Source organism: Schistocerca serialis, chromosome 3 (assembly GCF_023864345.2).
Source record: "Schistocerca serialis cubense isolate TAMUIC-IGC-003099 chromosome 3, iqSchSeri2.2, whole genome shotgun sequence".
NCBI classification, from domain to species: domain Eukaryota; kingdom Metazoa; phylum Arthropoda; class Insecta; order Orthoptera; family Acrididae; genus Schistocerca; species Schistocerca serialis.
The window spans coordinates 53,910,830-53,933,787 of NC_064640.1; positions in this window are offsets into that span (position 1 = coordinate 53,910,830).

Below are 22,958 nucleotides of genomic sequence, written 5' to 3' on the forward strand. Positions count from 1 at the left end.
GTGATGCCCAGAGAGAAGCCTGCACATGTTCAATTACACCTTGTGATTCCAAATCGTGTAATGTTTTTGCGACCTCATAACGCAATGCGTGGGGAACATTGCGCGCTCTGAAAAATTTCGGTTGCGCGTTTACTTTCAGTTCCAAATGTGCTTTATAGTTCTTAGCGCAACTGAGGCCCGATGCTAAAATGTCTGCAAATTCTTCACAGAGACGAGGAACACTTTCCGAAGACACAGTCTGGTTCACTGATAGGACCTGATTTCCTATAGATAAGTTAAACAACTGAAATAAATCGAAACCAAACAAGTTCACTGCAGAAGAAGAACGAAGGATATAAAATGACACAAGTTTTGTTTGTCCCTTGTATGTTGCAGGAAGGCTGCACTGTCCTAACACAGGGATCTTGTGAGCTGAATAGCTAGTTAACTTAACAGTTGCGGCATGCAACGGAGGTGTGCCCAGCAGTTTCAAACTGTCGTGATTGATCAGTGAAACTGCAGCCCCGATATCGAGCTGGAATGGTATCACTTTGCCATTAATGTCCAAGTCCACAATAAGTTTATTGTCCTGCTGACGACAAGAGCAATTGTCTCATGCAGCGTGAAACTGACACTGGTACAAAATCACTTGCGACTTGACGGGAGTTCCGGCGATGTCGACGCACACTATTTGTGGGACGAACACAGTCACTGTTAGAGAGAGTGGCACTGGGCGGAGTGGCATGAACTATACGAATTTCCATGGGAGAAGTGTCGCGAGCCTGAGTATCCTTGGTTCGATTCCGATTCCGGCGCGAAGCAAAGGGCCTGGAATGGTTTTGAGCTTCCAATCTGAGCTTTTCCTGGCAAACACTTTCAACATGTAGTTTTTTATTACAGTAAAAGCAAATAGCTTGGCGTGACGGGCATTTTCCTCTCGCAGTACCGCTACGATATCTTGTATCGGTCCACTGCTAGGCACGGAAAAGCCGATGCGTTGTCCCGTTTGCCTGTTGCTGAGGATAGAGCATTCGATTCCTCCGAACTTGCTTGCATGTTCATTGATTTGGAAACCGATGACGTGGTCAAAATCGTTTCTGATTGATTTTCGTCGTGTAGCTACAGCCACAGCTGCCGACCCTGTCCTTGCTACCGTTCTGCGTTTTGTTGCAACGCAATGGCCCTTGTAAAAGTCATGGATCGGGGATCCGTTGGTTCGCCGATTTTTTGCTCACAAGGAGAGACTTCTTGTACAACGTGGTGTTTTGCTGCTGCGTTCTGATAATGACCAGTCAAGGGTCGTGGTCCCACGTTCGTGACAGCCCTCTGTCTTACAGCTTCTCCATCAAGGACATTGGTGTATAGTGAGAACGAATCAACTTGCTCGTCAGCACTGTACTTGGTTCGGAATTGATGCCACGACGAATATGTGCTCTTCTTGCATGGTGTGTGCCGAACAACAGTCAGCACCACCACGGGAATTCTTTGCATGGCCAATAGCTACTTCCCCTTGGCAGCACTTACTTTTGCTGGTCCATTCTGGAATGCTAGATGGTTGGTTGTGGTAGATTCATTCCGTAATTTACCTTTTGTTGTCTGGATGTCTTCCACGACTTCATCTGCCACCATCCAAGCGTTATCCGCTATCTTTTGCATTGAAGGTCTTCCACAGACTATTGTTTCTGACAATGGCCCACAATTCATGTCTGCAGAATTTCAGTCATTCTGCAAGGCCAATGGTATTCAACATCTGACATCCGCGCCATTTTCGCCACAGTCAAATGGTGTCGCTGAACGTTTGGTGAAGACTTTCAAGTCAAAGATGTTGAAGTTGAAAGAGTCGCATTCTCGGGTGGATGCGTTATTGCTCTTTTTGTCCTCGTATCGCTCTCAGCCCCGAGATGGTCGCTCGCCGGCTGAGTTGCTCCATGGTCGCCCTCATCGAACCTTGATGTCTTTGCTACATCCGCCGCATCAGGTTCCTGTGCAGCGGCAGACACCTGCTTTTGCCCCAGGCGACGTTGTCTACTACCGCAACTATCGAAGTTCACGGCGTTGGCTCGAAGGGCGCATTCTTCGCTGCCTGGGCCGCTCTATGTATCTGGTTTTGGGGGCCTCTGGTGAGGTGCGTCGGCATCTCAATCCACTGCGCCTCTGTCGTCGTACGGGATCTGCCGCTCCCCGTCTGCTTTCAGCGACGGTTTCGTCCGGTCAGCGCCCTGGGGACCCATCTACTGGCTCCCCTCAGCCCCAGGTGTTACCGACGCTGCCTTCCATTTTGCCCCATGGCGACGCGCCGCCGCCGCCGCCGCCGCCGCCTGTTCTCCCGCCGGCGACGCCTGCAGTGGACGCGTCGCTGCAACCGCCGGGCGCCTCCCTGGGTCACGCGCCGCCAATCGCTTCCCGTGACCAGTTCTCCAACGACATGGAACTCTTGCCTGCCCCAGACCATATGTTGTCTTCGCCCGTCGGGTGCCCCGGCCCGATGGAGGTCGACCTTTCGGCCCCTCCTGTCTCTCTGCGGGCGCATACACCACATGTTGGCATGCACACTGGCGCAGGTTTTCAGGCCTTTCCTAGCTCCCTGCGGTCCGAATGGCAGGGTGCGGGAGGCACAGCCTCGCCTATTGTTAGGATCCCCACCTCATCGCATACATCAACATGGGGTCCTCCCCACGGCGGGTGGAAGCTTTATGCGACAACCGTCCGCCGATTTGTGGGGGAGGAATGTGGTGTCACCGCCAGACACCACACCTGCTAGGTGGTAGCCTCTAAATCGGGCGCGGTCCGTTAGTATATGTCAGACCCACGTGTCACCACTATCAGTGATTGCAGACCGAGCGCTGCCACACGGCAGGTCTAGAGAGAATTCCTAGCACTCGCCCCAATTGTACAACCGACTTTGCTAGCGATGGTTCACTGACAAAACACGCTCTCCTTTGCCGAGACGATAGTTAGCATAGCCTTCAGCTACATCATTTGCTACGACCTAGCAAGGCGCCAGTACCAGTTACTATTGATACTGTAATCGTGTACTGTCAAGAGCGACGATCATCATTTATGGATTAAAGTTAAGTATTCCACCAGCTACGTCCGTTTTTCTAAAGTCTAATTTCCTTGTCCTGTTCCAGACCTCACGCCAGCCTACGTGAACTAAAACGCGTGTCTTTCGGCTTCCTCTAGTACCCGGTGTTGGCTATCCTGCCAACCCACAACACTTACAATAGTTTCCACAACGAAACTTTGTCTCGAAACCTGGCAGAAAATCCAAAGAGATTCTGGTCGTATGTGAAGTATATTAGCGGCAAGAATCAATCAATGCCTTCTGTGTGCGATAGCAGTGGAGATACTATCGAAGACAGTACTGCCAAAGCAGAGTTACTAAACACAGCCTTCACAAAAGAAGACGAAGTAAATATTCTAGAATTGGAATCAAGAACAGCTGCCAACATGAGTAACGTAGAAGTAAATATCCTTGGAGTAGTGAAGCAACTTAAATCACTTAGTAAAAGCAAGTCTTCTGGTACAGTCTGTATACCAATTAGGTTCCTTTCAGAGTATGCAGATGCATTAGCTCCATACTTAACAATCATATACTACTGTTCGCTCGACGAAAGATGCGTACCCAAAGACTGGAAAGTTGCACAGATCACACCAATATTCAAGAAAGGTAGTAGGAGTAATCCACTAAATTACAGGCCCATACCGTTAACGTCGATGTGCAACGGGATTTTGGAGCATATTGTGTTCGAACATTATGAATTACCTCGAAGAAAACGGTCTATTGATACACAGTCAACATGGGTTTAGGAAACATCGTTCCTGTCAGACACAGCTAGCTCTTTATTCACATGTTGTGTTGAGTGCTATTGACAAGGGATTTCTGATCGATTCCGTAGTTCTGTATTTCCGGAACGCTTTTGACACGTACCACACAAGCGGCTCATAGTGAAATTGCATGATTATGGAATATCGTCTCAGTTAAGTCACTGGATTTGTGATTTCCTGTCAGAGAGGCCACAGTTCGTAGTAACTGACGGAAAGTCATCGAGTAAAACAGAAGTGATTTTTGGTGTTCCCCAAGGTAGTGTTATAGGCCCTCTGCTGTTCCTTATTTGTTTAAACGATTTGGGAGACAACCTGAGCAGCCGTCTACGGTTGTTTGCAGATGAAACTGTCGTTTCTCGATTAATAAAGTCATCAGAAGATCAAAACCAACAGCAAAACGATTTAGAAAAGATATCTGTGTTTAACTGACAATTCGAACGTTTTTACAACACAACTTTTATTTGCTTGAGTCTACATGGAAATGACTGAATAACAACGAAAAGTCACAATCACAAAGCCAGTAAGAATTTCTTAATACAGGCAACAAAAGATAACTTTTAAGTTTCCCACAAGAGTCTGTTGTAAAACGCATACACTTAATTCCAAGTCTTATTCCAATGGCGAAGACGTAGTCTTCCATGGAGACATCCTTGAGGTCGGTACTCGGCGTGAACTGACGTCCGCTGCTGGTTCTAGCCTTTAAATAGGACTGGTCAGCCAAACAGATGTTGGTGCAGTAAAACTTCCTGCAGGTCATCTCAAACTTCATCTGCAGGAAGAAGTACGCCGAATGCCTGTTTCCAAAACAGTCAATGTTTACCATAGGCAACGGCGGTCCTGTGTCGTGTTAGATGTGTTGCCGGCCCGCTGGGACTATCCTGGCGACGGCGTAACGCCCCTCCCCCGTTGGAAGAGCTGGAGCAGCACGGGCAACCACGGGGGAGAGGAGCACCAATGTAGCCCGGTGCCGTAGGCCGATCGGCAGGTAAGTCGTCCTGAAGGAGGCGGCGACAACTGGCCGCCGATGAGTAGGGTGCCGCCTTCCTCGCCATGCGGAAGGGATGTCGAAGTGGTGGCGGTTGCAAGGCGATGGTGAGCTGGGCAAGTGGCATGGGAATGTCCGTGTCGTCCAACTGGAACGGCGCCAAAGACGGATCGGGAAGTGGAACCTGGGGAAGATTCCGAGGCTGTCCCAAGGCTGGGGGAGGCAGCATTAGCACGGGGCTAGCAGCCGGCGACTGTTGGCCATTTCTTGGAAGATCCCCCACTATCTGAGGAGAGGGCAGCAACATAGGCCTCACAGAGTGGGCCGGCAATGGGAGAGAGAGAGAAGCCAGGGTTTGGGGCTGCCGCTGGTAGATGAAATGAGGACAGACTTGGTTGCAGTGATACGAAACCAGCCTGTCGTCCAGGTCGACGTCAAACAGTTGTCGACCACGGGGCCTGAGAACGACCCCCTGGCAGCCAGAAGGCGCGGGACCCGAAATCATGCGCTCACACCATGGATCCAGATGACTATCGGGGAGCGCCGAGCCAGGCACAAGGTGGCAGGAGGAGATGGAGCAGAGTCCGAGGCTGGCCACCATGCAGCAGTTTGAATGGAGTCTTGTTACCCACTGGTGTGGTCCTGTAGGAAATGGGAAAAAATGTAAGAGCTTCTTCTGGAGATGGTCCTCCGTGTACTTCTGCATCTAAGTTTTAAATGTGCGAAAAAGATCCTCTGCTCCGCCATTGGATTGTGAATGAAAAGGCGGTGTAAAGACATGGTGGATACCATTATCATGGCAGAATTTGGCGTACTCTTGACAGCAAAATTGCGGGCCGTTATCAGTGACCAAGGTGACGGGAAGACCTTCAATGGAAAATATGTTGGACAGGGCCAGTCTCCATGGTAATACAGGAGCATGAGACAATGAAAGGGAAGTAGGAGTAGGCATCTGTGACGAGCAAGCAGCAAGCGCTGAGGAAGGGCCCTGCAAAATCCACATGGATGCATTCCCATGGGAGGGAGGCGGCTGGCCAGGATTGTAAGGACTGGCGTGGACTGGGAAGGGCCTGGGTACACTGCTGACAACCCCAGACCATGCACTTCAAATCTGCCATCATGCCCACCCAGAAGACATGGCAATGTGCGAGGGTTTTCGTCCAGGCAATACTCCAGTGACCTTGATGTAAGACATTGAGAATCCAGGACCGCGGGGAAGTTGGTACAATGACTCGTGGATTGGCGTCATGTTTTGCATGGAGGAGCACCCCGTTGACAGCCACCAGTTGATAGCAGATGGAGAAGAAGACTCAGAGGGCAGCCTGGGCGTGAGGCGGAGGAAGTGTCAGCCAGCTGTGGAGAACACAGCGGCGAACCAGCTGCAGGAGCGGATCGGTGGTCGTCGCTGCGGCCACCCTCTCAGCTGTGACTGGAAATGCAGCAAACACATTCTGTTCCCACGCCCGGGTTCCCGGGTTCGATTCCCGGCGGGGTCAAGGATTTTCTCTGCCTCGTGATGGCTGGGTGTTGTGTGCTGTCCTTAGGTTAGTTAGGTTTAAGTAGTTCTAAGTTCTAGGGGACTTATGACCACAGCAGTTGAGTCCCATAGTGCTCAGAGCCATTTGAACCATTTTTGAAACTCATCCTGTATGTCATCATTGACCTGAAAAATTAGGAGGTCTGATGAATCTCACGCTGAATCCTGGCCAGAGGGGAGTCAAGACAAGGCATTGGCGTTGGCATGCTGGGAGATGGGCCGGAAATGGATGGTGTACCTAAAACGTGAAAGGAATAGTGCCCATCGCTGCAGTCGAAGGGAAGTCTTCGTGAGTAACTGGGCTGATGGAGAACATAAAGCCACGAGGGGCTTATGGTCAGTAATAAAGCGAAAAGACCTACCGTAAAGGTACGGGAGGAATCTGGTACAGGCAAACACGGTGGCTAGGGCCTACTTCTCAATTTCAGAAAATTTGCATTGGGTCTCGGTAAGTGATTTAAATGTGTATGCCATGGGTCGTTCCGATCCACCGGGTGGACGGTGCGAAAGGACAGCTCCAAAACCAGTCTGAGGAGTCAGAAGCCAAGAGGAGAGGAAGAGAGGGGTAATACAGCATGAGACACTCCACATAGTGCCACCTCCGCCTCAAAGTTTGGAAAGCCGATTCACAATCCAGGGACCAATGAAAAGGCACATTCTTTCGTCATAGGTGATGGAGGGGCGCCGCAATGTGGGTGGCGGAGGGAATCAACTTTCGACAGTAAGCAACATTACCCAGGAAAGACTGCAATTGGTGGACATCGCACGGACGAGGAAGGGCCGTTATAGCTGGGATGTGGGAGGAGGTAGGCGATATACTATCGCGAGAAATGATGTGACCCATGTAGGAATAGCAGGTTGAAAAATGGAGCATTTAGCAAAGTTTCATTTGAGGCCAGCTGTCCACAGGTACAGGAGCAAGTGTCGCAGGTGGCTGAGATGTTCATCCACAGTACGGCCAGTGACGACGATGTCGTTGAGGTACTTGATACATCCGGCCACATCCAGCAAGAGCTGTCCCAAGTAACGCTGAAAGATGGCCAGTGCACTAGCGATGCAATACATGAGGCAGTTCAACCGGAACTGACAAAACGGTGTGTTGACGATGGCCAAGTGAGTAGAAGGCTCATGAAAAGCTATTTGGTGGTAGGCCTTGGCAAGATCGATCTTCGAAAAAAATTGTCCCACAGCGATCTTGGAGAACAGGTCCTCAGGACAGGGAAGGGGATAGTCTTCAACCTCTAGCTGAGGGTTTAGCATAGCCTTGAAGTAGCCACAAACCCAAAGACGCCCACCTGGTAGCTTGAGGACGACCAAGGGTGTCGCCCATGAACTGTAATGGACCAGAATGACAACTCCCTCCATGGTGCGACGATCCAGTTCCTGTTTAACAGGATGCTGGAGGGCAAGGGGTACCTGCCAAGCCCGTAAGTACTGTGAGTGGCCAGATGATCTCAGCTGGAGCGAAGCCTGAAAATCTTGAGCACAGCCAATGCCCGGCGAGAAGAGATCCTGGAATTCTGTGCACAAGGTATCGACGGCCGGAAACTGAACCTGGGAAGACACAGGATGAACATTGTCGTCGATGACGAAGTCAAAGGCATGGAAGGCATCCAACCCAAAGAGGTCTGCTGTGGCTGCATTGTTGACGACGAGGAAGGTAACGTCCCGGCGACCTTGCAGTTCCGCTGCCTACTGGCGATAGAATTGGACTGCCTTCTTGCGACACTGGTAGAATTCGACCCAGGTGGCCAATATGTGGAACCGCCGTCGGCAGTAAGCCGCGAGAACCTCACAAATCTGGCAGAAAGTCAAAGAATCCAGAGGTCGAGGTTGTATTTTCGTCAAGAGAACATACACTTTGGACTGGTTCCAGAACAAAAAGTAGGAACGACGAGCCTCTTGGACAACCGGATGGAAGTGAAAATGCTGCAGGAGCCGCTTCTCGTATGTTTCCCAGTCTTCAGTATCCTCATTGAAAGTGGGAAACGGGGGCGGGGGGGGGGGGGGGGGGTGAGCGGCGGAACCGATTGGTTTTTTTCAGTGTTCCGTAAAGAAACGTTCCTGTGTATCCTGAGACGTCTGGCAAAACTTTTGAAAACCTTGTAGTAAGTCGTGTACACTTTGGATCAGCTGCTGAAGCACTATTTCAGCCATGATGAAGAAACACGCAGGCAAAAACTCGTCGTCACTTGTGTTGTAACGGGCAATTCGAACATTTTTACAACACAACTCTTATTTACGTGCGTCTACATGGAAATGACTAAATAACAACGAAAAGTCACAATCACAAAGCCAATAAGAATTTCCTACTAGAGGCAACAAAAGATAAGTTCTAAGTTTCCCACAAGAGTCCGTTATAACACACATACACTTAATTAGAAGACCTATTCCAATGGCGAAGACGTAGCCTTTAAATAGGATTGGTCAGCCAATCAGATGTTGGTGTAGTAAAACTTCCTGCAGGCCATCTCGAACTCCCTCTGCAGGAAGTAGTAGGTGGAATGTCTATTTCCAAAACAGCCAATGTTTACCATTGCTCATGCGTTCGAGCATAGGCAACCTCAGTCCTGTGCCGAGTTAGACGTGTTGTCGGCCCGCAGGAGATACCTTGGCGATGGCGTAACAATCTGAATGGTGCGAAAAGGGGAAGTTGACCCTAAATAACGAAAAGTGTGAGGTCATGCTCATGAGTGCTAAAAGGAACTCGTTAAACTTTGGTTACACGATAAATCAGTCTAATCTAAAAGCCGTAGATTCAACTAAATCCATAGGTATTACAATCAAAAACAATTTAAATTGGAAGAAACACACAGATAATGTTGTGGGGAAGGATTTTTGGTGTGACGTCACGTTTGCTGCACTGCTGTTGAAATAGCTCGTTAATATTTTATAAATTTTAGACTTCATTTACTTATTTTAAAGTTTATTTGTTTTAATATTTGCCGTAAAAGTAACTTATTAGTGGATTTTCAGTAATCTCAGTCTTTCTTCCTGTGTTATTGACTCGAGTGGTCTGTTATTTGTGAGTCTGCTTTCGTCGTTCGTCTAAGCCTCGCGCCTCAGTAGTGTGTTTACATTTTGCGGCGTGCACTGCAGCTGTAGCGGTTATAAGCTAAGTACTGACAAACTTATTTGTGCTCTGTAATACAATTATTAAATTTAATAGATTTCAGCGGTGTTGCGTGCCGTTTGTGGCGAAATAACGGCTTAATAAACTTTTGTAATCGTGTTTTAGAGAGTTTTCAGTGTGTTGAAGTCGTTAGTTATTTTCGTGCTTTAGTTTTCAACTGACGTTTATTATTCTTTCTAGTGAAATATTTCAGTAAAATTTTCATATAGTGTTTTAACTTCGCTTAGTGTCACAGTGGTAGTTTTAGTTTTTTGGTTGTAGCTAATGATTTTGTGAAGTTTTGCTGGTATTGGTATCGGCTGTGTTGTAGTAGTATTAATACAAGCCTTTCTTAGTAGGCAGAGAATTTCGAGACCATTATTCTTAGTTCTTAAATAGTTCTACTGGTGTAACTGAACTTTGGTAACGTAGACGTATAGTTTTTTTTTCAGTAACTGTAAAATTTACCATGAGTGAAAAGTGTGGTCTCTGTCGTAGTTGTGCGAATAGGATTACAGTGTGGGATTTGTTCAAAGTATTTTCATTGGGGGGAATGCAGTGGGGAACCAGTGGTCATTTTAGGGAGATCCTCTCCTGGGAATGTAGAATCTGCAGTAGAAACGAGTTAATAGAGGAGCAGGAGCGTAAGATCTGTGCCCTTCAGGTGCAGTTACAATGCGCAAAGGAGGAAATAGATAGGTTGAGGAAGGTGAAGGGTGGTGGGGAATGGGAACTGGCAGTTGGCAAGAAGGAAGCTAGGAAGAGGAGGTACTCAGACAGTTTTACTTTGCATACATGCAATAAATACGACCAACTGTCAGAGTTGAGTGGAGAGGAGCCTCGTGTAGCCGTAGGTGTAGGTGTAGGTAACTTGCAGCAGTCCTCAGCAATTAGGAGGACTAGGGTAGTTGCAAAGTCTAGCAGAAAGAAGGTTCTGCTGCTAGGTGGTTCCCACGGTAGAGGTGTGGGCCAGCAGTTGCAGGAAGTGTTGGGGAGTGAGTACCAGGTCACCAGCATTGTGAAGCCTAGTGCAGGGTTAGCTCTGGTGACTGAAAGCATAGGGGAGTTATGTAAGAATTTTACTAAAGAGGATCAGGTAGTGATAGTGGGTGGAGCAGGGAACATTCTCGATAGGGACGGGAATATTATGTCAGTGGTGACTTGGTTAAGATAGCTACTCAAACTGGTGGTACTAATGTGAATTTCGTGCAACTGTTTCAGCGTCATGATCGGCCTCACCTTAATGCGGCTGTTAGGCACGTTAATGTGGGGCTGGGGAGGGCACTGATGGCGGAGGGCATGGATCACATCTCAGTGGTGCCAGTTGGGTCTATCAGTAGATGGAGTTTCACTAGGCATGGCCTGCACCTCAATAGGTATGGGAAGCGGAGGCTGCCTAAGCTTATAGGTGACAGTGTAGTGGGTGGTGGGGGTGGTGGTGGTAGTGGTATCACTCATGGAAAAATTCCTATAGTGGTTGGTGTTAGAACTGCACCTTTTTTAGACTGAAGTCAGCTGATAGGTATACCTGCTTAAAGGAAGTGCCTCTAACTAAGGGCTCACCTCCAGAGGATGTAATGTTTCCAAGTAGAGAAGGAATTAGCATATTTCATCAAAATATAAGAGGTATTAGAGCTGAAGTTAGTGAACTGCTAATAGATGTTAACTCTGAAGTTATTGGTATATCAGAGCACCACTTAAATAATTTAATAATTCAGAGACTTCCTTTACCAGGCTACAGATTAGCTGGCTGATTCTCAAGGAGTTCCTTGCGGGGTGCGGGAGTGGCTCCGTACATAAAAAACAGTATTTCATTTCAGTCCATAGACGTAACACGACACTGCACTGAACAGATATTTGAAAGTTGTGCAGCATTAGTTGAATTTAGTGAAACTAAACTTCAAATTGCTGTTGTTCATAGGTCCCATAACTCCGACTTCAGAGCATTTTTGCTTAAGCTGGAGAGGGTACTTGATTCACTTTCTAGGAAGTACCAGAAAGTAGTTCTATGTGGTGACTTCAATATTAATTTTGTACATGATTGTGCAAGAAAAAGGATGTTCGTAGATCTCCTAAATTCATATGATCTGTGTTTTTTTCCAACTAGGGTGCAGGGGAGCAGTAGCACAGTCATAGACAATATTTTTATTCATTCTTCATTACTAGATGGGCATTCTGTTAGTAAAAGGGTGAATGGCCTTTCAGACCATGATGCACAAATTTTAACACTAAAAGGTTTTTGTACTCTAACCAAAGTCGTATTTAATTACAAACTACGTAGGAAATTTAATCCAACAGCAATAGAGAGTTATTCATAACTTGTCAAGGATCAAGAGTGGCAAGATGTTTATAGTGCCGATAATATAGATAATAAATACAATGTTTTTCGTAACACATTTCTCATGCTCTTTGAGAGTTGCTTCCCATTAGAACATTCTAAACGGAGTACTAGCAGTAATGGACAGCCCGGTTGGCTGACAAGTGGGATAAGGATATCATGTAGAACAAAGCAGGAATTATATCAAAATGTTAGAAGTAGTCACAATCAAGCTACAGTAGCCCATTAAAAACAGTATTGTAAGGTGCTTAAAAATGTTATTAGCAACGCAAAAAGTATGTGGTATGCCAATAGAATAGCTAATTCACAGGATAAAATTAAAGCCATATGGTTAGTTTTGAAGGAAGTGTCTGGTCAGCAGCACAAGGTTGACGATATAAAGTGAGTTTGCAGTAATAATATTCCTGGTACTGATAAATCAGATATATGTACAGTATTTAACAACCGTTCTCTGAGCATTGCTGGTGAATTAAATAAAAATTTAGTATCTACAGGAAATCATATAACTTTCTTAGCAAATACCTTTCCGAGATTGACGTCTGAAATACTCCTCTGTCATACAGACAAGAGGGAGATTGAGACAATAATCAAATAACTGAAGAGTAAGGACTCTCATGGTTATGAGGGAGTGTCTAGTAGAATATTAAAGTACTGTACTGCACATGTTAGCCCTGTATTTAGCCATATTTGTAATTTTTCCTTTAGGAATGGTCATTTTCCTCAGCGATTAATGTACTAAGTAGTAAAGCCGCTTTATAAAAAGGGAGAAAGGGATAATGTAGATAATTTTAGACCTATTTCTATGCCATCAGTGTTTGCAAAAGTTATCGAAAAGGCTGAGTGTGTAAGTTCAATTGATCATTTTATATCACACGATTTGCTATCAAATGTGCAGTTCGGCTTTAGAAGTCGTTTGACAACTGAAAATGCTATATTCTCTTTTCTCTGTGAGGTACTTGATGGGCTAAACAAAAAGTTTCGAACGCTTGGCGTATTTTTTGATTTAACAAAGGCATTTGACTGTGTTGATCACACAATATTGCTCCAGAAGTTGGACCATTACGGAATAAGGGGAGTCGCTCACAATTGGTTCACCTCTTACTTTAGCAACAGGCAGCAAAAGGTCATTATTCACAATGTTGATAACGGCTGTGATGTGGGATCTGAGTGGGGTACTGTCAAGTGGGGGGTGCTCCAGGGATCAGTGTTGGGGCCGCTCCTGTTCCATATTTATATAAATGATATGCCCTTTAGTATTATGGGTAACTCGAAAATATTTCTGTTTGCTGATGACTCTAGCTTGGTAGTAAAGGATGTTGTGAATCTGAACAGCTCAAATTCCTAGGTGTTCAGATAGATAGTAAGCTGTCGTGAAAAGCCCACGTTCAGGAGCTTGTTCAAAGACGTAATACTGCCATTTTCACTATTCGAACGGTATCGAAAGTGAGTGATATTTCGACACGTAAATTAGTCTACTTTGCTTATTTTCATTCACTTATGTCGTTTGGTATTATGTTTTGGGGTAACTCTTCCCATTCTAGAAGGATATTTTTGGCTCAGAAACGGGCGGTTCGGACAATAAGTGGTGTGAGTTCACGAACCTCTTGTCGACCTCTTTTCACGAGTCTGGGTATTTTGACATTGGCCTCTCAATATGTATATTCCTTATTGTCGTTTCTTGTTACCAATATTAGTTTATTTCCAACAATAAGCAGCTTTCACTCGGTTAATACTCGGCAGAAATTAAACCTCCATTTGAATCGGACTTCCTTCACTCTTGTGCAAAAGGTGTGCAGTATACTCCTGCATCCATTTTCAATAAGCTGCCACTCGAATTAAAAAATCTTTGCAGTAATCCACGCGCTTTCAAATCGAAACTGAAGAGTTTCCTCATGGGTCACTCCTTCTATTCTGTCGAGGAGTCCCTTGAAAAATTAAGATGATTCTCATTGTATTGCTGATAGCGTTTGCTTAAACTTATGGACTGATTTTCTTTCAGAATCATGAACATTTATTTTTATCTCTTATTACTTCTTATGTTGTAAGTTCATGTACTGACACGTTCCATGATCTTGGAGATTTGCTCCTCAATTTGGTCCAACGGAACTTGACATTAAATTAAATTACTGCGTTCTGTTGGCAGGACAATTAGAAAATGTAAAAGACCTAATAAGGAGACTGCCTACACAATGCTTGTCCGTCCTCTTTTAGAATACTGCTGCACGGTGTCGGATCTTTACCACATAGGACTGACAGAGTACAGCGAAAAAGTTCAAAGAAAGGCAGCACGTTTTGTATTATCGTGAAATGGGGGAGAGAGTGTCACAAAAATGGTACAAGATTTGGGCTGGACATCATTAAAAGAAAGGCGTTTTTCGTTGCGACGTAATCTTCTCACGAAATTCCAATCACCAACTTTCTCCTCCGAATGCGAAAATATTTTGTTAACACCAACCTACATAGAGAGAAACGATCACCACGATGAAGTAAGGGAAATCAGGGCCCGTACGGAAAGATACAGGTATTCATTCCGAGACGTCCTCTTAGAAAAATTTTAAATGACTCTGCTTAAACTGACACACAATATTTTTAACGCAACGCGATCTGACTTTCAAAAATCCCTACAAAAGAATGGCCCTGAGTAACAATAACCTATACCTTCCATGAATCAATTACCTCACAAAAATCTTAGTTACTCGAACTACTGCAATACAGCGAGCGCCAATACTGCCCGCTAAATAAAAGATTCTAACTACTTAAGGCACTAACAACTGATAGGCATAGTTAGCAAATGAAAGATTTTGATAGAGAACAAACAATGTATTTACCTTAATAGTGTTCAAAAGTCATAATATATATATCAGTTCATGACATCCAGTCTTACAAATTTACTGCCAGTGATGGACACACGTCCAGATCATCCGTTCTCAAAACTCCGCCATCTCTCCCCCCACGTCCACCACTGCTGGCGGCTCACCTCCCACTGCGCAACACTACGCGCTGTTCACATCCAACTGCCCACACAGCACAGTCAGTGATTTTCATAGAGAGCGCTGCATGACGTTACCAACATAAAAACCAAACAGCCTACTTACATAGCCCCCATGCTCCCCACAAAAAATTTTACAAATTGTTTTGGGCAGTGGCCAATAATGATTTGAAAAAAAATTTCATAATTACAATAACAAAGATATCATATGCACACACTTATTAATACGCTGTTGGTCAAAAGCAAAGATTTTCTCACAGTTCATAAAGACAGTCCTGATCGTTCATCACAGTAAAATTGCAGTGTTTTCCTCAAAGTCTGAACAGTAAAAGAAAATGCACACGTAAGTAGTGGATTTCCATGCAGTCTTGAAGAAGTAGTCTTGTCCTTCCAAAGGAAAGACAATGCTGACTCTTGACATGCAGACAGGTAATGGGCCACAACAGAGCAAACCCACAGCAGAGTCAGTCGAAGTTTTGAAGAATATTGGTATGTAGGTCATCACAGAGTAGACCGACTGTAGTCCTGGTAGAGATTATGGTATTGGTGGACCACCAGAGTTGCAGATCCACTGCAGTCCTTGTAGAAATAAAGATATTGGTGGGCCATCAAAAATGCAGACCCACTGTAGTCCTTGTAGAGACGGCCAGCAGCCATTTGTTGCGACTGTGCAGGTGCACAATCACCATAGAAGAGTCTTGTGGACAATATAGCAAGTCCATGAACCACCACTTGTGCACTCACAAAAAAGTTTGTTGAAATGTCCTTAGGACCAGCAATGCTGTTAACCAGTCCCTTGCTGAATTATTAACACACGTGCAAACAATAACAGTCCCAACTTCTCACAAATTGTGCATATACTATGACCAACAGAAACGTGTGCAGTGAAATGTATGCTTACAAGTTACTTAATTTCATGAATTGGTGTCCATTTCAATTTTATAACATGAGACTACAATTACAAAGATACAGAAAACATCATTAAAACATAACAATACAAATAACATTTGTAGTAATACAGGCTTTACAAAAGAATAGAAATACACACATACATCAGTGTTACAGGAATTAAGACATAAGTAAATACATAAAAGATCAGAATAGCTTTCGAAAATAATGTCTAAACATCTTTACAAAGTAAATAAGATAGTATTAGAAAAATTCTACAACATAACTCTCATCAGATAAACACATAAAAACAGGAAAAACACAAATACACAAGGGTACAAAACACATAGCGGAATAACACAAAAGGAAGGGAAAGGGTTTGTTTTACTGCAGTATTTTGCAAACAAAACTTTCTTTACTTCTTGGAGATCTCCCTTCATTCTTCACGTTGTGTTCATATCCTTCTTCCAAATAAATATTTCTCATTGTACAATACTCATTTTTGCCCAAATCTTTTTCATATAACTTCTCAATGAATTCTTTCCCTATTCCTCATAGTTTCTTATATAGTCTACCCCCTCTTAAGCTAACTTAAATCTACTGAGCTCAGATACATATACTAAGGGACGAGGCAATGCAGCAGCACATAGCAAATTAACACCAACAGCAATGACAAAAAAATGCAAATTGGCAAAGCTAGCAGCAGTAAATCTAAATTTGCAAAGCAAATGCAATATTACAATTAATATAAGGCAATGTGCAGCAAACAAGAAAAATTAATCAGTAGGAAAACTGGCTTAACGCAAGGTAAAACTCAGTAGGACAATGCCTGACAAACAGCAGCAGCAAATGCAGTAACTTATACCTAAACATGACAAAGCTCAAACAGAAAAAAACAGTACACTAAAGACAACAATGTAGATAAGGGAAATGTCTATTCACATCTTAATGTCTATGTCATTAAAGTGGTGCACCACAACTTATTGTACAAAAACATTACCAAGTACTTGAAAAGAAAATTATGTACGCAGTTACTGTTATTAGTCCCTTCTTATTGTTCTTTCCTTTCCAAGTGGTCCTTTTTCGAAGAATGTGGATCATAAAATTATTATTTAATAGATCTGTTGACAAAGTGTTCACATTAGCAAATGCATTTAATTTTTATTTTATAAAGCCAATGCTGCAACACAGCTGGAAACCAGATATCAAATAAAATAAGCAACTATGTAAAGCAAAGCATAAAAGCATCATTCAATAGCCATGTGGCATTTCATAAGTCAGTATAAATTCTCTCAACTCTCGTAGAAAGACACTTGTCATAATCAGGTGTGCAGATGTAAGAATATTTCACATCAATTCATATGCATTTCAATAAGTAGCACAAAGTACATGCTCCACAGTATAATCATATGTTTCCAAGTAATAGCGTGTCATATTTGCGATGCTTTCTGCAAAGGAATGTCAATAGCGAGGTTAATGGCCTATTTGTCTCTCCACCTAATAACTTTTTTCCAGGCAGGTGGCACAGCTGGGTACCCACAATGCATTACGTCAAGGTAACTTAGGTTTACTACCGAAATATTTACGACAGCAGTTTGCACTACAGTGACAGTCTCATATTAAAAAAAATTCACAGGTCGAGAATTTGCGTTACAAATGTGTAGAAACAAAATCCTATAAATATAACAGTGTCCAAAAAACTTTCGCCAGCATTGTGATACATTCACACATATACACACACTTCATAACACTTAAAGTACGATTCTTGGTTTCCAACATCCTTTTTCACAAATCAGAGTCCCTAACCACTACTCATTATTCCTTACCTTATTACACATATACATATTCGTCGACACTTCTTCAATATTTCGTCATAATAAATATGTAGCATAATCAAATTCCTCATATAGCATCAGTTTATTGATCATAAACATATCTCAACAGCATAATACACATTGTCGTCGTAATAATAACATCATAACACCTCAGTCAAATCTTAAAACCGTCGTAGCTTCCTCCAATACTTTCAAAACCTAAAAAAAATTCTCTGCTCATTTCAATAGTATTATATATGGCAAACGTACTTTAAAAATTACGATCCCATACCAAATACATCATTCAAAGCTCTCATAGTATCACAATGGTTCCAAAAAAATATGAACAGTTCACAAAGTACAGACAAAATACAATTTCATAAGTGTGAAGTTGTCCATCTGTGTAATTGCGTAAACATGTGTCAGTGACATAGTAAAAAAATGTTTGTCTCTCTCAGTTAAATGATCAGATAGCTGTGTAATTCTGTGTTACAGAAGTATGGTACCGATGTGTAAACCTGTATAAGCATATACCATATTAGCTAGGGCTCCTTGTGCTTGCCAAACACATGGTACACAAAGTAGGTGTGTGCTCCCTGAGGATCAATGTAATTATATTCAGGTGTTACAGATTACAGTGATGGAATGAAATATATCACGGAAAACCTTCGTCTCTTTGTAATTTAAAAATCTTTAAAAATAAATGTTTTAAGTACAAAATTTATACTCATACATGTACTGTAGCGTTAAACCGTGCGTCTTGTTGTAAGATAATCTCTGTCATTACTTAAGGGTAAAAAATGTGCCAAGTGTCGTAATTATCGTCGTCCGTAAGCAAAGTTATGTAGAAGTCAGTGTACTTACCTCGTAATAAACAAAAGTGAAATGCTATGCGTGAAGATATCGTAGTTATTACGTTTATTGCCGTGATGAAGAAAGTACTGTACTGTAACGTATTGTTGTGCTACGGAAAAGGCTTTCTCATTGTAGCTACACCACAAAAGTTACTACTGAAACATGTTTTCCTTTCCAGAAGAGTTCATAAAAGCTGTGCAGATATAAAACAGATCCAGCACAAAAGCAACAATGTATATTGTGTCACACATTAGTAGTGTCGTGATATAATCGTGTAGCTGTCAAATAAACTAACCACTGTGTCATCTGGTATCTCTCAGAAAGTACTTTAAATCCAGAATGTATTTTCAAGTAAATCAAAATGTTGCATTGGCAGTACTGGTATATGTTCTAAGTACGCAAGCCTTGTAGTCGTTATGTAATCATGCAACGAACAAGGAAGAATATACACACAACAGCACTGTGTCGTCTGTTCACTATGACAATGCCTTCGTAATGACTGTCTAAATATGTTCCCTAGGTTCTAGACTGGATAGTTAACTTTAAAACATAGTTGCATGTTAACAGTTTCTAAGTGTGACAAAGAGTACTAGTAACGTGAAGTGAAAAACTTTATGGCAAAGGCTAAGTTAAAAAGCAGATTATCTTTCAATAAACGGTTTTACATGTGAAATGTGGTACAATCTTTTACCCTTTCTAGTGCACAGAGTTTCAACTTCAAAGCAATTATCATGTTGTATACGTCAGTAAGGAAATCTAAAATTTTTCTCAACGTTAGCGTCTATGTTATTTTTCCCTGAGCCAGCCGGTGCGAGTCATTGTCTGTTCCTTTGTCGGCGCCCGTCGTTATTGGGATTTGGAGATATAACTTCTACAAATTCACCTTGCCGAGAGGGCAGTGCCCTGTTTGAATCCCGCCAGTTCTGATGCAATTCAGATCTGTCGTTACGATTACATCGTCTGTCGTCATGTTGGTAGATTCCATAATTTCTTTCTTGTCGGTCACGTGGTGGAGAATTTCTCCCTGAATCGTAACTGTACGGTGGACCATTGCGTCTGAAGTTATTCTGTCTCCCTTGATAATAATTATTTTGGTTCCCATATTGTCTGTTTCTCTGAGTGTCTCTGTGATAGTCATTACCGTGGAGAGGTGATCTTCCCCTGTAATTATTACTACTGTGCCAACGGTTGTCCCGGTTGTCGTACGGGTGGTGTCTGTTTTGGTTATGATTTAAGTTGTAAGAATAGCCTTGTCGTGTCCAGTTATTATTTCTGTCATCCCGGAATTGTGACAGATGTGACCTGTAATTGTTGTGCTCCTGTTTTCGCATCCCGCGATTGTCAGTGTCAATTTCCAATTCTTGTAACAGTCCCTGAAAAGCTTCAATGTCGTCTTTGCAACGTCCTGCCAAAATAATATGTCGTAAATGTTCAGGAAATTTGATTAACTCTAGGATGCATGGTGCCGCAAACGCACGTGAATGCATATGTAGGGCCTCCAAGGCCCTGCTCTAATTTAAAATTTTCCTCATTTCAAGTAATCATTGTTTGGAGTTAAATTTATTTCTGTCAAATTTATTGTCATACTGAAAGATTCCAAACATACAGTAACAGGATCTGGTGGGCCTGATTAACATTTTATTAATTTTTTAAAAAACTCAAAGTGAATTTTTATTAGTTACATAAATTTACATACAACACGTACAAATAATTTTATTAATTCACTTACAAGTTGCAGTTTACATTTTATAACATTTATTACAACCAATTTCTTCAATTAAAACATGCTTTTTATTCACAATATTATGTATATAGGCAATATTTTGACAAAAAGTTGTTATTCATTGTTGCATGTTTCTAAGTTTTCAACATGTGACAAACAAGAAGCACAAAGAACGCCACTATGATCCTTACAAATGTTGGATTTACACTTCATGCATGTCATAGCACTTTTCCTGTTTTTATTGTATGGACCATAATTGCATCTTCTTCTTTTTCCTGAAACAGGTAGTTGGTTCGGCAATATGACGTCTTTTTGAATACCATATCTTTGCATGGCATCAACGATTTTCTTTGGAAGATTAGGCATCTGAATACGAAGTTCCATTAGTCGTCTTACCATTTCCTCTGCTAAATCTCTTAGGAACAAACGCCTTTTATCACTTCTTCCACTATGGTATGTCAGATGTTGGGCGGAACATAAAATTCCACTGTTCATTGCTGCGACGTCCATCATATTCATCCATAATGCAAATGGCCATCTTCTTGTTTGTCTCTTGCAAGTGTAATAACTAATTTTCTGGTCCATTTGATCTACTCCACCCTTTGTAGAGTTATAGAACTTTATTATATCTGGTTTCTTTTTTGCATGAGTTTCACCAATGTTTCTGTCGTGATGCATTGTGCTAATGAGAACTACAGACTTTTTCTTTTTGGAAACACAACTCACCATTGTAATGTCACTTCTAAATGCAAACAAAGATGAATGAATCACGGTTGAGGCAGATGTTTTCATCTCATCAGGAATTTCTGGTTTATTTTGTTTCATTGTCTCCACCACTGTAATTTTCTTGTGAAGCATCTTTTCTGCCAGCTGCACACTAGTAAAGAAGTTGTCAACAGTATTATTTCTTGATGATCCTTAAATACTTTTAGCAAGATCCTTCACCACATTCAATCCAAGTTTTTTCTGAATAGGTTCATGGGGCTTCCTTCCCGTGTAAACAATTCCGTCTAAAGCATATGCAGATGTAGCATCACATAACCAAAATATTTTTATGCCATGCTTGGCTGGTTTAGAGGGCATATAATGGATGAAGCTGCATCTTCCTCGGAATGGGATTAGCTGTTTTTCAACTGTGAGCGAATCATTGGGAATCATTCTATTTCTACACTTGTCAAGAAATAGTTCCCATACATAGCGAACAGCTGCAAGTTTGTCATCTGCAGATCGAGCTTCACGTGTCATCAAATCTAATCATTCTCCTTATATCCTCTAATCTATTTACTGACATGGTGGCCTTATATGTAGTATTTGCCTTTTCATACAATAATAATTCTCTAATAGCGACATCTCAACTCTCCTCAACACCAGACATCAGTAAAAGACCAAGAAAACCCTCCATTTCAGCAAGCGAAACGTTTTTACACGTTTTACCACGTAAAGCAGCCAATCTTCTGTCTTCAATATTTGCGCGGTTGATGATTTCCTCTAGTATTTCCTTGGAGATGAAATAGCCCCAGGCATCCTTAGGTTTACAGGTTTTCAAACCACAGTCTGGACCACGTGTCTTCCTTGCGATATTATGGACAGGCGTACGAAAAGTTGGAGGAGGATCTAATTTCCAAATCGTTCCATTCCAACTAATGTATGTGTGGTCTTCTATACCTTTTTGTGGTGGTTCTTAATTTTCAGATTCTGATGAAGTAATATTATCGGAAGGACTGTCATCTGCCTCAATATTCACATCTGCAGGTTCATTGGCTGATTTCTCACTACTTGCATCTTAAAAAATATTTCCTTCCTCGCAAGAATCATCTTCTTCAAACCACTGAGCCACAACACTTTCAAAATTAGCTGCATTTGCACGTACTGACTCTCTTGCTTTGCGTGTCGAAGCCATAGCAAAAGGCGTGTCTCTCAAACTGCAGCTTGTGCAGCACTAAATGAGTCATACTCGTAATAATATGGGCCTTGCAGCATCAAATAAACCATAGCAACAATGAGGCTGACAAGAGCAGCACAGGATAACAATACTATGCAATATTAAAACATTTGATAGCAAAAAGGTCAATAATACACCGAAATCGCCAATATGTGAAAGTAGTGTGTATTATTTTTAGTTACACTATTACTACTACAGTTACTGCTGCTGTTGGCATTCCTTTTCTGGAAATACCACTAGAGTTATTGTTGAATTAATAACTGCTCCCAAACAAATGATGAAGACAATATAGGCTAAAGAACATTTATAAATTTGTGAGGGCTTCTAAAGCCCTGCTTATGCATTCACGGTGTGTGGCTAAATGTATTGAATTATACAAAAAAATTCAAAAGTTATCTCATTTAGACATGATAGGAGGAATGTCACAGTGTTAGTGAAAGAGTACTGGAAAGCAGATTGAAATCAAACAAAAAATCACACAATTTTTAAAAAATGAAGACATACAAGGTCCTCGGAGGCCCTGTATATGCATCCTAGGGTTAAGCAAATGCGGATGAGTTCTGAGGGGCTGTATGGGTTTGAAAGATACTGATTCTTATGTAACATGTCTTCGAAATATTTGACGAGACTGGAAAATTCAGATTGTTCGAAATGTTTCATCATTATGATGCAATGTTTTACTCGGTCTTGAGTAGCTTGAGACCAATATGCTGTGAGGAAGGCATGATAAAATTCTCCTTCACTATGACTATCGTGAATGACCGATCGCAGTCTTACAGCTGGTTCATTCTCTAAGTAGAAACACATAAACTCTAACCGTGCTCCAATGACCAGTTGGGAGGAAAACAATGAGAGACTTGATGGAGTCATGCTTGTGAATCAGTGTCGTTGGCAGAATTCTTAGATGTTTTGAATTTACATGTAGTAATGAACAGCTTATAGTCAAAATCATCTTGTCGGCGTGTTGC